Below are 18,022 nucleotides of genomic sequence, written 5' to 3' on the forward strand. Positions count from 1 at the left end.
TTGTTCTATTGTCTTTATTTATTTGTGCTATTCCTTGTAGTTTAATTATTTGTTCTTTTTTATTAATGACTGTTTACTTTTAATAATCTTTGAAATTTATACAGTGAGGAAAATAAGTATTTGAACACCCTGCTATTTTGCAAGTTCTCCCACTTAGAAATCATGGAGGGGTCTGAAATTGTCATCGTAGGTGTCACTGTGAGAGACAATCTAAAAAAAAAAATCCAGAAATCACAATGTATGATTTTTTAACTATTTATTTGTATGATACAGCTGCAAATAAGTATTTGAACACCTGAGAAAATCAATGTTAATATTTGGTACAGTAGCCTTTGTTTGCAATTACAGAGGTCAAACGTTTCCTGTAGTTTTTCACCAGGTTTGCACACACTGCAGGAGGGATTTTGGCCCACTCCTCCACACAGATCTTCTCTAGATCAGTCAGGTTTCTGGGCTGTCGCTGAGAAACACGGAGTTTGAGCTCCCTCCAAAGATTCTCTATTGGGTTTAGGTCTGGAGACTGGCTAGGCCACGCCAGAACCTTGATATGCTTCTTACAGAGCCACTCCTTGGTTATCCTGGCTGTGTGCTTCGGGTCATTGTCATGTTGGAAGACCCAGCCTCGACCCATCTTCAATGCTCTAACTGAGGGAAGGAGGTTGTTCCCCAAAATCTCGCAATACATGGCCCCGGTCATCCTCTCCTTAATACAGTGCAGTCGCCCTGTCCCATGTGCAGAAAAACACCCCCAAAGCATGATGCTACCACCCCCATGCTTCACAGTAGGGATGGTGTTCTTGGGATGGTACTCATCATTCTTCTTCCTCCAAACACGTTTAGTGGAATTATGACCAAAAAGTTCTATTTTGGTCTCATCTGACCACATGACTTTCTCCCATGACTCCTCTGGATCATCCAAATGGTCATTGGCAAACTTAAGACGGGCCTTGACATGTGCTGGTTTAAGCAGGGGAACCTTCCGTGCCATGCATGATTTCAAACCATGACGTCTTAGTGTATTACCAACAGTAACCTTGGAAACGGTGGTCCCAGCTCTTTTCAGGTCATTGACCAGCTCCTCCCGTGTAGTTCTGGGCTGATTTCTCACCTTTCTTAGGATCATTGAGACCCCACGAGGTGAGATCTTGCATGGAGCCCCAGTCCGAGGGAGATTGACAGTCATGTTTAGCTTCTTCCATTTTCTAATGATTGCTCCAACAGTGGACCTTTTTTCACCAAGCTGCTTAGCAATTTCCCCGTAGCCCTTTCCAGCCTTGTGGAGGTGTACAATTTTGTCTCTAGTGTCTTTGGACAGCTCTTTGGTCTTGGGCCATGTTAGTAGTTGGATTCTTACTGATTGTATGGGGTGGAGAGGTGTCTTTATGCAGCTAACGACCTCAAACAGGTGCATCTAATTTAGGATAATAAATGGAGTGGAGGTGGACATTTTAAAGGCAGACTAACAGATCTTTGAGGGTCAGAATTCTAGCTGATAGACAGGTGTTCAAATACTTATTTGCAGCTGTATCATACAAATAAATAGTTAAAAAATCATATATTGTGATTTCTGGATGTTTTTTTTTTAGATTATGTCTCTCACAGTGGACATGCACCTACGATGACAATTTCAGACCCCTCCATGATTTCCAAGTGGGAGAACTTGCAAAATAGCAGGGTGTTCAAATACTTATTTTCCTCACTGTATAAGTAGTTTTAGCAGTATCAAAACTGGAATCGAGGATTGATAAATTTCACTGGTATCTAAAAATGTTGGTGTCATAACCTTATTTATTACAATACAAGGATACATGGCTCAAAAACAACAAAACAATAACAAATCGAAAATAGAGAATCAAATCGAATTGAGATCTTGTGAATCGGAATCGAATCGGGACATCTGAATCAATACCCAGCCCTATTTACAAGCACGCTACACTTCATGTGGATTTAAAACAGACAATAAAACGGTATGTTATACAATACATTACCGTACATGTTTTCATATTATTATAAAGTAATTAATTTGTTGACTTGATTTGATTCTGCATTAGTAGAGAACAGCAGTGTTTTCTGTCGAGGCTGAGAGGACGCTAACATTAGTAGCCTACCACAAACAGTTAAAACAATGTGACAAAAACACGCAATTCCGATCCAAATGTTTAATGTCACAATTGCTACCATCTATTTGAATTAGTTTATATCCAGCTGGTCACTTTTACTCTTTCATTATGCAGCGAAGTTGCATATTTAAAGCTAGAGACATGAGAAGGAAAACTATCGTCTTGAAGCCGACAGAAACAAACAAATCAGAAATGGTTTGATTATTGCGATGAGGGAAAAGGGTGATATAGCGAAGCCACTCAAAACAGAGTCCACATGTTCTGGAATTGTGCCTTCAATTGCACCCACAGGTGATTATCAAATTAAATGCTGCAGAACTGGGCAAAAAGATCAAACCAATAGATGTTTACCCCCAAATGACCAACTTCAAGTGACACAATAGTGATAATTAAAGGGGTTTGAACCTACCTTTCACTTACTGGCCCAAACAGATCTTTAACCATTTTAATTACAATGCTTTTTAATTAGAGGATCAGAAATTGATCAACCCATCAAAGTTGATAAGCAATTGGAATCCTACACTCCTTTTCTGATTTTCTGAATTGTCGTGCAACGCAAAGTCCGAAACATACACATTGATTATTTCGAATGGTTCCTTTCAAAGAACCGGTACAAAAGGCTTCTTCTTCTTTAGCAGCCTTGGTTCCAGAAATATTTTTTCAATAGAGATTTTAAAAAAAGTCTTCATGAAAGAGTTATAAAAGCCATGAACCAAACCAACGAGCTACAAGGTGGTTACAAACTTTGATTTGAAGCAAAAAAGTTTTTGAAAATCAGCAGTAAAAGTAATGTTACAATATTGCGTTACTCCCTAAAAAAGTAACTCATTGAGTAAGTTACTTTTTATGGAATGTAATGTGTTAGGATACATTACTTTTTCTCCCCTGGGCTGGAATTGCTTGTTTGTTTGTAATAACAAAAAAAAAAGTTCTATTTTTGGCAAATGTAAAGGCTTTTTCAGTGGTTTGAGTCCCGGTCAAGCCAGGAAGCCTTTCTGTGTGGAGTTTGCATGTTCTCCCTGTGTCTGTGTGGGTTACCCCACAATGCGAAAACATAGTATTGGTGAATTGGAGAGTAAATTGTCCGTAGGTGCGAATGCATGTGTGTGTGAGTCTCAAGCCATGTAATGGGAAGGGTTTGGGAAAGACCTGGTGACCTACCCCTGAAGAAAAATCATCAGCAAGAAAATTCATGGATAGTGAATCACCATACAGATACGACTGAAATGGATGAAAGGCTCTTTCACACAAAAAATTCAAGCCTGTACAGTAGAGGGCGCATCTCAAACAAACCTTTCAGCTGTGCTGCCATTCTGGATTGCATGAGAAGAAAGTTCAACACTGGGTGCTTCTCAATACTCAAATTGATACTTCCACCGTCCTCCAGCCCGTGAGCCAGAAACCCATCAAATTCAGCCATCTTGAAGGACATCTCAATTTTCTAAATGCACCACGGGGAGGCGAGGAACGAGGAGTGAGGAAGTTTCCAGAGGAGCTATGAGCGAGGATGTACAGGTGTATCATATGCAAAAGTCTTTCTTGTCGAGAAACCTAACGCTCGTATAAATTCTCCTCCCTCTTCAAATCTATCACAATAATTTATAATTTATGCTTTACCTTTGCAGTTTAAATAAATCATACATCCCACATATATCAACAGGGAATCTTGCTTTATCTTTATTATTTAATTATTTCTTAAATAACCAAACTTTAACAACATAAGGTCAGATCCTTTGAGTGCAGCTGATGACGCTTTGAAGAGATGCTCAAGTGATCAAGAATATTCCAATATACTTATAAGATTTCCTTCGATTCCTCCGTCCTCATTTTCTTCCCTCGCAGCCTTCCCTCGCATCCTACAGCTGTGGAGCTGATACGCAAGGAAAGGAAACGAGGATGCACAAATAAGAAATGAGAAGCTTACTTCAGCAGTAAAAACATAAAAATGAAATGCAAATGTGATGTTTAACTAAAATCACTTTTGTTTATTATTATGGTTGAATTGGATCGTCAAAGGTCAGCAACAAAGACATCGGTTAATAAAGTGAGATTAAATACATAAAATACATAAATATTGAATCTGTTTTGTGCACGTGAAATGAGTCAATGCCTGCTCATATTTAATCTAGAGGTACAATAACCATCATGTTTACACAGCACACACAACTCCTCTGCACCATACTGTAGACCACTACTTTATTTTGTCTATCAGGAATTAATTAGGTGGTTGGATCATTGTGGTTTGCTAATGCTGTGATCTCAGGTTGTCCCACCTTCACACCGAAAAACACATCATCAGAGAAGAGACTAGAGGTGGCTGCAAGAGGGAAGTTATTAAGATTAGGAGGGCACATGATTTATGTGAAAAAAATGGGGTGCACATATAAATCATTTATAATAAACACTGCAAATTTCAAGATTCCATGAAAAAATTTGAATTTACCAACAACCTAGCTCACAATAGGCCTGTCTCTAAACGTTTATTGTCGAATGTGTAAAAAATAAAAAATAAAATAAAAGTTTAGCCTACTGTAATTTCTAGGCTATACCATTTTACTTTGTTGCAGCCATTATATAAAAAAACAAAGAATCTAAATATAAGGTGTATAATTCGCTTGTAATATTGAATTTATAAAAAAAAAAAAAAAATTAAGTTGGTGATAAAAACTGTCATACAAACATAACTGTCGCACCATCAGTTAAATGCTCAGTTCAGTCCACATGCTCTAACTCAGCTCAATCAGCTCATTATGAATCGGACATATCTGAAAAAGATGATTCCCAGTTCAATTAATCCGTTAATTGAGTTTGACTCACAAACTGCTCAGACCGATTTTTTTATGCTTCCACTTTCCAAACAAACAATAAAATTAGGCTACATAATTAAATATCTGAATATAGCAACACTTGTTCAGTCTTAGGTTGAGCCTAGACAGCATAGCCGATTAGTAATCCGGTTCAATCGATTCACTAAAAGTTCCAACTCAAAGAACTATTCGTCCACGAATTGGACGTATTGACATCATGGACACGGAAACACCGACATTGCTCCCGACACAGAATGGAGGAGGAAACCCCAAGAAAATTGTACTGCCTCTGATATTCAACTGCTAAGCAAAACCACAACATGAATCGTGTCTGTGTAGATAAACAAACATAAGACTGGTCACTGGAGGAACAATATCTAGTGTAGGCTACATAGTGTTTGGATAAGCGCGCGCACAAAACAGGTTACTTAACTATAAAAGGTGACTAAACAAATAGGAAATTAATGAAAACGTCATCGTGGTTCATGATTAAAAGATGACAGGGGAGATGAAGTGACATAGAAGTGATAGATCAGTTTTACCGTTATAACTGCTGCCTGAGATCATCCGCTTGAACTCAGTGTGAAATATGTGAAGAATGTCTCACCTGAGGTAATCGCACTTCTGACTGTCCCCAGATTTGATCCAACTATCTTATCAAAGTCTTACGAGTTCTACTCCACACAAAAATGAGCTTCAGATCCAGAGGTAAACTCTTCGTCCTGTAATAAAGAATGTCTGTATAGTCGGTTATGCAGACTAGGAGAGGAGTGTGACTTTCTGAATGTTTCCAGAGCTCGGCATCCTGAACTCGAGCACTGCCGCTGTGCTGTGAGTTTCCCGGCGGAGGGAGGAGCAAGAGCAACATGTAAGGAGCCTATTGCGTCACACCATAACCATCTTCATTGTTTCATTTTTGGCAAGGAAAAGAAAGTCTGCAACATTTGTATGTACACACCTTCCTTGAGGAAATATCTGAATACCTCTATTCTATTCTATTCCAGTGAAATTCATATTTGGGTAGGCTTACTGGCAACCTTACTGGCTTAGCCTACTGGCAACCAAATGCTTAATGTTAATTTCTTTATTCCCAAACGCTTCCGACGTAAGAACAGAAAATATAGTTGAAGTTAAAGTTGAAATTGATCACACTTCAATCAATAATGTGTTATTTTTTAACAATAATAGCTACACTATCGTAACTGTTTCAACAGAGTAATAATTCATGGTTAAAACGAATAAAACGAACGTCTTACTGTATGACTGTATCACTTGCACTGTTGCAGTGTAGCAACATAACGTCATCCACATGATCTCAACATGCTGTCATCATCTAAAATGAGCGCGAGGAGGCACTCACGTGACGTGCTTCTCTGATTTGCCAAACTGTGGACAAATTAAATTTACTTCACATCTGATTTTCACTGTGGAACACATTTACTTTATACTTAGGCTAATCCATCTCTCACTTATTAAAATCTATTTATTAATTTTTAGACCAATCAATTATTATAGCCTTTCATAAGAAAATATATTTCATCGTTATTTAATATTATAACAACATAAAGGCGTTTATTCATCTCTGCTGTGACATCTATTAGACCTTGGATGATGTTGAACCCACAAGCGATTTTTGGTAAGGCTACACAAAATACTCGCAAACATTTGAGTCACATGTGTGAATGCAGATATACCAAATCAGCAAGTTATCAATGATGCTCAGAGGCTTGAATGTTTATCAATTTTTATCAGCTTTTTCCAGGCCTATACACATAATGCTACTACAGCAAGCCCTGTGCTCACAATAAACATTTAAATGCATGACTGGCACTATGTGGGCCCTCTCATGCTGTGATATGGACCAAGAACACCATCTCCTTAGATGTTCACAGCAGGATGGAGACAGTCAGCAGGAGGACATTTTATCAAAACCTTATAAAAATAAAAACCTTAAAATCCATTACTATAGTATATATCCATAACAAACATAGGCTATATGAATTATATGAATTGGATTTACAGCTGTGGAAAATAAAGGTGTAGTGTGTACAACTGGCCAACCATATTTAACATATATATAGGCCTATATAGCCTATATATCACTGTAAAAAAAAAAAAAAAATTCTGTACAAATAGGGCACAATGTGATTAATGTGTATAAATATGAAGGAATTTCCCATATATTTTTTTTTTACATGTGTTTTGCCTGTAAGCATTGCATTCGGTTGTGTTTTAAGGGCTAATGGAAATTTCCATAAAATTACCAGTATATATTTTTTGTTTTATATGTTGTTGTTTTTTTTTACATATAATGCATTCTGTTACCAAACTGCTCTGAGACTTGGTGAAAGATCCAAACGCAGCTAAGCTTTATTTCAAGGTAATCCATAATAGCCAAGAACAGGCAATAGGTCAAAAACACACAAAAGTAAGAATAATCCATATAACATACTTTGTATGTACAAGAAACAGGTAATAAGGCAAACAAGGCAATCCAGGTAACAGGCAGAAGATCAAAACCAAAAAACAGGAAACCAAAATACTCAGAAATGGAGTTGCAACATCAACAAGACTTAACAAGGTGTGAGTGGAAGGGTGTTTCTCAAACTGAAGTCTGCATCCTACCGAGACGCCTCCTTCCTAGTTCAGTCCTTTTGAGGCTATAGACTAGCCTGGCTCCGCCCTCCTACGTACTTCCGCTCAATTTCATTTTCCTTCAGTAACTTCGTCTGGGATTGTGGTGTATTCTTTGGTTTTGTCCGATCAATTTTTAACCGGTCCAATCAGCGAACAGAGGGAGCGGCTGAGAACGATGACATTGAGATCGTGCGCTAGTTTGAGTTGACATATGTCACGACCAAATGTTAGCAATTGGTTATGGCAGATCCAGAGTGACTCTGGTCAGATCCAATAGTTTTAAACTTCAACAGAGTACCCGCCTACAAGGAAGTTAACGCTTGTCAATGGAGAGAGGCCAGACTCTCTGTACAAATGAAATGTACGAGAGTCTGGTAGAACCAGGCTAGCTATAGACTAGACTTCTCCTCAGAAATTAAAACGCTATATAGAATGAGTCGGTCTAGTAAGAGCACATGGCTCCGTCAAACATGTTCCCTTCTCCACAGTCACGTTACAAATAATAAAAATGTAGAAAAAAATATGATATTACAAATCTTTATATTAACTGGCTTTTTATTAATGCAATACAGTGAATTACATTATTGTCAGGTCAGTATTAGTGATTAATTTACAGCTAAACAAAAGATAACGTCTATACTTTCATCTCCGAAAACATTATTTTTGTCTTACATTTCATAATAAACTCCGACTCTGAATAAATACAGACTCATTCTCCATCAGTTTATTTCTGTAAATTGGAATATGTGCAAAGGATTGTGGGTAATATAAGGCCACAAAGGATACATCCGATGCATCCTTCAAAACAGGCAGAATGAAGGATGCAAAATGAAGGCTTCAGCAACGTTTGATGACGTGGCAGCCGAGATATGCAGCATTCGCAGGATGTAGCCTTCCAGTTGAGAAACACCCAGAGCTTATAGGCAACACTGACAAGCAAATGACACACAGGTGGAAGTAATCAAACTGAGTCCAGGCAATGGGTTATGGGAAATGTAGTTCATGGTGAGATTAAGGAGTCGGGGGCAGTGCCCTCTGATGGAGATCATGGGATCATGAGAATCAACACATTCACATTAAACAAGTATTAAAATTAATATGAATTATCTCCCATGTTTCATATTGGTTGATAAAACTGTCGTACAGTCAAGTCGTCAGCTTATTTAATTACATTTATTTGTAACATTTCTATTGTTCCGCTTATAAATTTTGCCTCATGCATCAGTCAAATCCCCAGTTCACTTCATATGCTTTAACTATAAGCTTCAGCACATTCAGCCCTTCAGTTCATTGTGAATCATACATGTCAAAAAGAGTTGGTTCTCAGTTCATTGAGTCAGTTCAGTAGCTGCGTTTACATGGACACAATCGGAATGAAATCAATCCGACTGATGAATCCGAACAAGGTGTTTACATGAATGATAAATAAAGTAATCGGGTTGATGCGCGCGTTTATATGTCACAAGTTTCAAATCGGATCTGATGTTTTGACATGCGCACACTGCACGAATATACAGAGTTTCCCGCTTTTTCGCGCATAAATATTCTCCTCTATTGGATCTTTATTTGTTTTAAACAGCAGACGTAATATTAATTCGTCTCTGGTCAAAATTTAGAGCATATTAACCGTTTTGCCGTGCTGCTTACTGATCACGCAGTAAAAATGCCCCTCCCCGCGGCCAAAACCAGACGTCTGTGGATGAGAATCCAAAACAAGGACTGGTGGGACGTTGTCCTGCTTCACTTCACAGACGCGCGAGTGAAATGAGAATTTTAGAAACTTATTAATATGACACTTTATTCAACAGGAAGAACAGCTCGTTCCGCGCGTCATACGTCATTACGCTATTTAACGTCATTGCACATGCGCAGTCCTTTCAGTTTCGGTTTTCAATCCGATCAAGTGTTTACATGTTCTCTCGATCGGATTACAAAAGGGATAAACCACCCCTTTCAATCCGATCGAAATTTCATTCGGATCGAGCTCAATCGGATCAATTAAGGTGTTTACATGAAGGTTTTTTAGTCCGATTGAGCCGTCAATCCGATTATAAGTGTCCATGTAAACGCAGCTACTGATTAGATGCAATAAGATGATTCATGTTGTTCTCCCCGCAGGCTCTCCAAGTTTACAGGTGTTGCCGCAGTAAACGGTGACAGTGGAACAGATGCGTTTGTGTGGGTAAATGTTTGCATGTGGGCTGCAAATGGTTTGTATGAATCTCAGTGTAGTGTAGGTGTTCTTTGACTGCAGGGGGGCTGACGCTCTCCTTCTGCTTAGGTCTGGCCCAGAAAAATGAGACTAGTCATGCATAGCATGAGCTGTGGTTAAATCACTAGCGCCTGGGAGCATCACCAAGGGAGATATTTCAAATGAGTCACACCATGGACTCTAATACTGCATTATGGCTGCACAGCAACTGTTGCACTGATTGTTATTATGTAAAGCATCAAAAACACAAAACCAATTAAAGAATCATAATATCCACAAAATATGCATTTTTCCTAGAAACTAAAAAGTTTTTGAAATGCCTACAGGAAAGTATCATGTGTTTACGTTCGTTGTAACACATATTGCATCTGTCAAATCAAAACACTGAAAATGTGGCAGAATCAGTTATTAAACCAAGAAGTAACTGCAATTAAATAGTAATTTTCTAAATCATTTTCACTATTTTTAGTCTTGTCTGAATATGCATAACATACTGTGAAAAGTAGTAGGTATGAATTAGCGATATTTATAAAACAGTACATGCAATGACCTACTATCCTACTTCCACTGAGATTATGAAGTGTGCATTCAATGGACAATCTGAAAAATGTTAATAAATATATATATAAATATGTTAATATATATATATATATTAATATATATATATTAATATATATATATATATATATATATATATATATATATATATATATATATATATATATATATATATATATATATATTAATATATGTATATATATATATATATATATATATATTACCGACAAAGTGTGAAATCCCGGTATTGTATAGAATGCCTAGGCAATGTATAGAATGCCTGATGGTTTTTGGCAAAAATACATTACCTAGGCATTCTATAGAATGCCGGATTACACACTTTGCCGGTAACATATGTTTATACACACACACACACACACACACATATATACACACACACACACATACATACACATACATATAGCATGTCATATCAAAGCATTGAATGTGAGGCAAAAGCAGTCAAACCAAGTGGCAACTGCACATTTTTTTTATTAAAAACTCCTGCTAAACCTTTTTCAGAAACACTTTTCTAAGCCATCTATTTCTGATTATTTTTAACCAACTCAAGTCCTGAACCTGAATGTACATACTTCACTTCTGTATTGGTGAAAAGTAGTATATTAAACAAGTAGTATTTTTACTAAAAAAGTATGCGAAAAGTATGAATGACCTACTACTTCCACATTCTGAAGTGTGCATCCAATTGAGAATATGCAAAATGTGCATTTTTCCTAAAAAATTACAAAAAGTCTTTGAAATGCCAAGAGTCTGAGAAAGTATGATGTTATTATGTCTGTTGTATAGCTCATATATATTGATTCTATCTTATCAAAGGACTAAATGTGTGACTGAAGAAACGATTTAGATAAAAGACTGAGGATGCACTGCTCAGATTCCTTTAGTTCAGAAGTGGATGATGTCAAATTCCTTTAGTTAGGAATAGGATATGGATCTCTCACCATCAGGAGGGATAACCTCATGCACTATGTCATGATCTCAAGAGAACTTGCATGTGCAGCACTAATTAAATATTCAGATGTTTGCTCACACTCTAGTTTTGGAAATAAAGGAGGTCAAATGCTCCTTTATTCCAAAACAGAGGTGCATGTGTAGCTCAGATATATGGTTGGACGTTAAAGCCAAACCATTTTAAACACAAAAGAGATTTGTTCCTTCTAGAGAAGAAATGCAGCAATGGGTAAGGGCGAATTTTACGGCATGCTGAAGACAAAAGGAGATTTACAATTAGACAATCTTTCCTTTGGCAGCCAATGTCCAGGCACCATTCACAATCAGGGTTGAGATATTGTCAGGAGGACTGTGAGATGAATGGGGTAACTAATGAGAAGCATATCTACCGTAACGAAGTTGCAAACATCACCGTGGTGAACAAAATGTCAGCAATATCCTTCTCAAATCTAAAATATTGACTCAGTCTTCTGATGGAAACAGTAACAGTAAAATTTGTGGTGTTATTGTAGATCACAATATCAAGACTGAAGAGCAAGGAAGACAAATTTATGGCAGGAGGATAGTGGAATATAATAATGATAATGAAGCCAATCTGAGAAATTATACATCTTGTTTTTTAATGCTATAAATGTTCTATTTTCAGTGTTATAGTGCTATAGATGTTCTCCAAAACAGGACACATTTTCTGTAAAACCAATTTAAACCCGTTGAACTTCACCTTTCTTTCTTGTCAATGCAGTGCATGATCTACAACCCTTGAAAAGGTCAGAAACAGATTTAGATGTTTAATTCTGAGTACAAAGCTGTTGGTCCCAGACAAACTGACACATATTTGAGCCCTAAGTCACCATTTCAATTAACCCCCTCTAATGAGCTGACTCATACAGCAGCATCTGCCTGATCACCACAAATCAACACACACACACACACACACACACACACACACACACACACACACACAAGCTAGGCAAAAGATTCAGAAGTGTTTTAATTATCTGTGTAATTGGTCTTAAATTATTTCTGAATTTGGACACTTATGCCATACTTAAAAATGAAGGAATTTAGTTTTTTGATAACAAAATATCAAGTGATAATTATATATTATCTAAAAAAAATTTTTTAAAGTTTAATTAAAAGTTGAAAAGTAGTGTGTGAAATGATTAGTATTTGATGTCTGAATTTTCAGTATTTATAAAACAGCATAGGCGAAAAGTACAGATGACATACTTCTGCCGAGACTCTGAAGTGCTTTGTGACAATCATCCGTCCAGGACCATGTGGCTTTCTTTTGTTTTAGGGCATGTAGCTGAGCAGCCTTCTCTGAAAATTTGGGTATAAATCAATGATACCATCCTAACAATCCTAAAAAAGAAAAACGTTGCACGTCCTTGAGAGACTGAGGAACAGAGGAAACTCACATACTGCAGACACCTTGGACGGATCAGTCTTGACTCCTTTTCCAGATATGAGATGGCCCAAGAAAGTTAGGGATCACTGAAAAAAAAAGTTGCATTTCTTAAGATTCAGAGTGAGGCCTGCATTATAGAGACAGCTAAACACTTGATTGAGATGTTGTAAGTGCTTTTCTTCATTTTCTGAGTACACTATTACATCATCAATGTACACAAGACAATATTTTCCTTTCAGTTCCCAGAAAACATGCTCCATCAGCCTCTGGAAGGAATCAGCAGCATTTTTGAGGCCGAAGGAAAGACGCAAAAATTCAAATAGACTTGCAGATGTAACAAAAGCTGTCTTCTGTATACTCTCTGATTCCATTTCCATTTCCCAATAGCCAGACTTTTGGTCAAGTGTAATAAACACTGTCGCTCCATGTATTTATTCCAGAATATTCTGAAGTTGAGGTATGGGGTAGCATCCAGATTTTAAACCACGGTAGTCCACGCATAATCTTGACTTACTTACAGCTGAGCATGAAACCAAACATTTCCCAACAAGGACTTTTCCAAAACACAGCCAGCAAGACATGTTGGCATCATAGACAGTATATAAACGGTTGGCATGCCTGAGAGGTAGCCATACTTTCTTCTTTTACTGATCAACTATCTATCTAAACCTAGCATCATTAGATCGCCCCCTAATTGTGAGGAATGAAATTGCAGCCTGTCCAGGCTGGAAGAATGTTACAAGGCCATGGGAAAGGAAACATGAATGGCATGGAAGCAACGCAAGTGGCGATGTAGGTCACATGACAATGCCAACATGGTGGATGTAGTATGGCTGGATTGCTACTTGACAACTAAAATGTGTTCAAATAATTTTTGCCTTAATTTTGAACCGTATATTGGTTGTTTTATCATTTAAAATGCCTTTTTACTTACCTGTCTTTAAAATAAATATCTCTTGGTTTGATATTTCGTTACGAAATACAATGACAAACCCGGTCCTGGAAGGCCATTGTCCTGCAGAGTTTAGCTCCAAGTTGCCTCAACACACCTGCCTGGAAGTTTCTAGGGGTGCACCAATACTTTCATACTAGCCGATACCACTACCTTGCATTTGTAATTTTTAAATATATTAGGTAGAGAAACCAAAATAATATTAATCATATTCATTGGTTTAATTTGTTTAGCAAATATATATTTCCTTCAGTTATTCATGCTTAAATGTGCCTGTAAAATGTGCCATGTATAGTTCTGTTACTTTCACTGTTCATTCTATTGCTCTATCATATTTTAATAATTATATATATTTTAAATTTAAAACATTATTAAAGACAAGTAAACAGTCTGTAATAAAATAAGAACAAATAATCCAGTTTCAAATAGCACAAATAAATACAAAACAGTGCTTTTCAGGTTTTCAGGTAATTGAATAAAGTAATCAAATGTAAAATGACACTGCATATTCACTGTATAAATTACATATAGATTTATCTTTATTAAAGTTACTAAAGTCATTCAGTCAGAGCAGTGAGTGATTTCTTTGTCCTTTATTATTTGATTAAAAACGAAACACAGCAGCAGGTTTATTGAGCTGCTGTCTCTTTAAGACCGAATGCACGGATCCAATGTACTGTTCCATATGCGTTTCATTTCTCAATTGTTTATGTTCACTTATGACATAACCAACTATGTTTACTATATACTCGCAAAGACAGGTGTTTTGGCATAATTTTATGTGAATTCGCAAAGATGTGAAAGAGAATTTGTTGTCTGTTGGGTGGCACGGTGGCTTGCATGGTGGCTCAGTGGGTAGCAGTGTTGCCTCACAGCAAGAAGATCCCAGATTCGAGCGCATAATTTCACCAGTCTACTGATCGGGAGGATTCCATAATTATTATTATTTTACTAAAATGAGTTACAATAATATTTTTCCTTTTTAACGTGTATTTTAAGAGCATCTCTAAATTATGCACCATTTATCACCTGCAATGCCATCGTGTAACCACCAGATGGCTGTATAGCCCTATATATAAACATATCAAGATGCTGTGTATTCCCTGGTTGCTGGGTTTTTATTCAGACATAATCAGTTACTTTTTGTCAAAATTGAGTTTATGTTGATTTAGTATCAGTTTTTCATTACAGCCGAATCTGGACACAGAGAAAGCATATTGTTATTCATACTAGCGTCATATAATAGCTTGATCAGTCACACTAAAGTAATCACTTATCAGAATCAATATTGACAGTGCGACCAAGACAATTACAAAATATATAATTGAGTGTTAAATACCATGAACAGAGACATGATGTGAAAAACACTGCATCAGAATGGTATTATTACATAAAGAATGGGTATTAAATGTTTGAATTGTAAAGTTTAACATCAGCTCAGTGGTGTAACAGATTATATAATATATAAAATTTCAATCCAATAATGTTAACACCAGCTTGAAATTCAGTATAATGTCAGTCAGCCTTAATCAGCCTAATGGTGCACAGCTTATTAAGCAATCATGATTTATTTGTTTATTTGTTTATTTAACATGTATGTGCGCATTAAAAGTACCATTTCAGCAACGAGAACGTTTCTGAGACAAATGAAGAATAAAATGTGTTCTGATGACTGGCGTGTTTGTTGAACCAATCAGATAAGAGTAAATCGAGAGCCAGCGAGAAGCTCATTTGATTGACTACATGAAGAAGGTGGACCCGCCCTCCTCTTCGCGCTTGCAAAATCTGGCAAAACTGGAAGCGCAGGTAAAAGAAAGACGCAACTGTACAAATCGGGTTATTTCGGGAACTTTTTTGCCCCATGCACATTTAGACATTTGCAACAGCTTATTTTTTACACAAAGTTTGATTTTACGCAATTAATCTGTTTTGCAGTTCCTGACTCTGTTGTTTTCGGTTGCAAATTGCTGTTCACTGAGGCCTGCAGTGCTTTTGACCGTATTTGTGCGAAAAAACCGTGCCAAAAGTGTAAGCGCGGAAAAATGGAAGTCAGAAGAATACAGATCCTATTTATTTTGCGTTGGAAGCTGCAGTTTCAAAATACATGAATTACACTTACGAATAACAGTAAAATGCTGCAAATATTTTTTTTTCTTACACTTGAAAGGCGATTTACACCTTTACAAATCTTGTCATGCGCAATGCGCATGCAAATTTAATTTACGCTTGCAATCTTATGTACACTTTCACAAATCTTAAGCCCCGTTCACACTACAAGCGACTTTATCGCTGCATGTTGCCAGTGGCTGGCGATGAGGTCGTTAGTGGGCGTTCTCACTTCTGGTTGCCTAGGTAATGTTTGTGAGTGACATTCACGGATGTTACATGTTGTAGACAACAAATCTGTTTTCTTGCCGCTACAAGCTAACATTTTGGAAGGAAAAGTCTAAATATAAATGGGATCAGTACATAAAATGCATAATATTAAAGATGAATGAGAAACAGCGAGTGACCTGTGCTATCGCGGCTATTTAACTGCAGAAAATGGGCAAATACTGGTCTTTCTGAGTTCACGAAACCATTCGGGCTCGGAGTCAGCACGGCGAGTACCACCGTATGTACACAGAGACATATCATAAACTGTTTCTGACTGCTAAAATAAACTTCTCATTCATCTTGCCTCGGTCAGACGCTGCACTGAAGAGTGACGGATCACGTTTGCTCCACTGACTTCACTCCTATTGGTTGTCGCTCGCGAAAGTCGCTCTTCATTTGCATAAAGTTAAACATTTCTCAACTTTGTCGCGTCGCCAGACACGCCCCATCCAGTCGCCAACGGTCGCGACCGCGCTTGTCGCCGGAAGTCGCCCGCTCCCCATTGAAAATGAATGGTATCGCGTCGCTTGGTCGCGTGTAGTGTGAACGTACCTTTACCCTGCGCATGCGATTCTTTATGACATCATATTACCTTCATAGTAAAGTTTTTGAAGTTGGAAGCGGGCTTTGCAGTCGAATCATTTAACCGAAACTTTGCAGCAAAACTTAACTTAGAACCGAGACTCTCAACGGAAAAGAAAAGAAAACTAAGTAAGAGAAAGAAAATTGTGACGAGAGTAGTTAGATGGCTTGAATGAAGCTGTTTAACCCATGTTCTTCTTATCTTGATTTGGGTTCTTTCATCTGCTCGTCTCCATGGTTACTCGTCTGTCTGGTGGTCACTCCGTCATGGCTTCTCCGTGATCGTTTTTTTTTTTTATCTACTCTAAAGCTTTGTTCGGGTCCTAAGATTTTAAACTAAAATGTTTGTCCAGCCTCCTGGATGAGTTCTGACCAATTAGGCACAGTCTTTATTTGAGACATAGGCGTCGATTTCGGGGGGGACGGGGGGGACGCGTACCCCCCAGATTTCGTCATGAGTCATTTTGTACCCACCACTTTTAACTTCCGTCCATATTAATTTGACTTTTGGTTCGATTTTTTTGACCGTTTTCAGTGGTTGTGAGGAACAATATGAGAGAGAAATTTGGTAATCATTGTCTGACCCAACAAAAAAAAACATTATAATATTCATTTTATTTTATTTTCCGTGTTCGCATTTATGAGGGAAAAAACAACGTGCCAGTTTAGGTTACGGACCAGAGCGCTCTGAAAGCGCCACTAAAAGACTGCTTTAAAACTTTCACAGAGACCTCAAACAGAACAGCTGCCTTTCTTTAAAGTGAATTTCGTTTTGTATTAATTATATCTTAATTTTAATCAATGTTTCATGAACCAATGGATTTAATATAGTAAATATAGCAGAATCATACGTGACGCATTGCTGCCACATACATATTATTTTTTCCCCTCAATTATGTCTACTAACGAGATCTTATGTCGTTTTAAAATAACGATGCATTTTAATTGTTTATTAATGAACTAGTCTTTTCTAAATCAGTGTAGGCTGCCTGCATACTTATCTCCACATCTCCGCTGTAATGTAGCCTAGATGCGCCTTTCATACGGACAGGATTACATAATCAGATGGTAGCTACCGTATTTGCTTTCGATTGGATTTTTTTTTCGTTGGTGGACATTTTTTTTAGTAACTTTATAGTTATATTTCTCATGTCTGTGAGGCTTGTCTATACACTGTTTGTCAGTTCATTTTTGAGGCGCGCTCCAATTCACAGAGATCATGAAAGCGCGCCCTGTTCGTTTTCTTTTATTTTACAAAGGCACACCGTTTTCTTGTTGTTGTGAGTTTACACAAATAAAAGTAGTTGCGACTGATGTATTATTATATTCTGTATGACCAGAAATGGAGTATTTTAAGTTGTTTCCACTGTTGATAGGAAAATGCGAGTGATGGCA

At 37.4% G+C, this 18,022-nt stretch overlaps 1 protein-coding gene across 1 annotated transcript in view; it reads right to left on the reverse strand.

Annotated features, from left to right (window-relative positions):
* lepr (leptin receptor) overlaps positions 1-5,769 on the reverse strand; it is a gene marked incomplete at its 5' end in the record, with an annotated part of 34,336 nt that extends 28,567 nt beyond the window's left edge. The window contains one exon of the mRNA XM_084426759.1: positions 5,535-5,769. The remainder of the gene's footprint in view (positions 1-5,534) is intronic.
* Positions 5,770-18,022: the final 12,253 nt, after the last annotated feature.

The sequence above is a fragment of the Rutilus rutilus genome, assembly GCF_951802725.1.
Source record: "Rutilus rutilus genome assembly, chromosome: 12".
NCBI lineage: Eukaryota > Metazoa > Chordata > Actinopteri > Cypriniformes > Leuciscidae > Rutilus > Rutilus rutilus.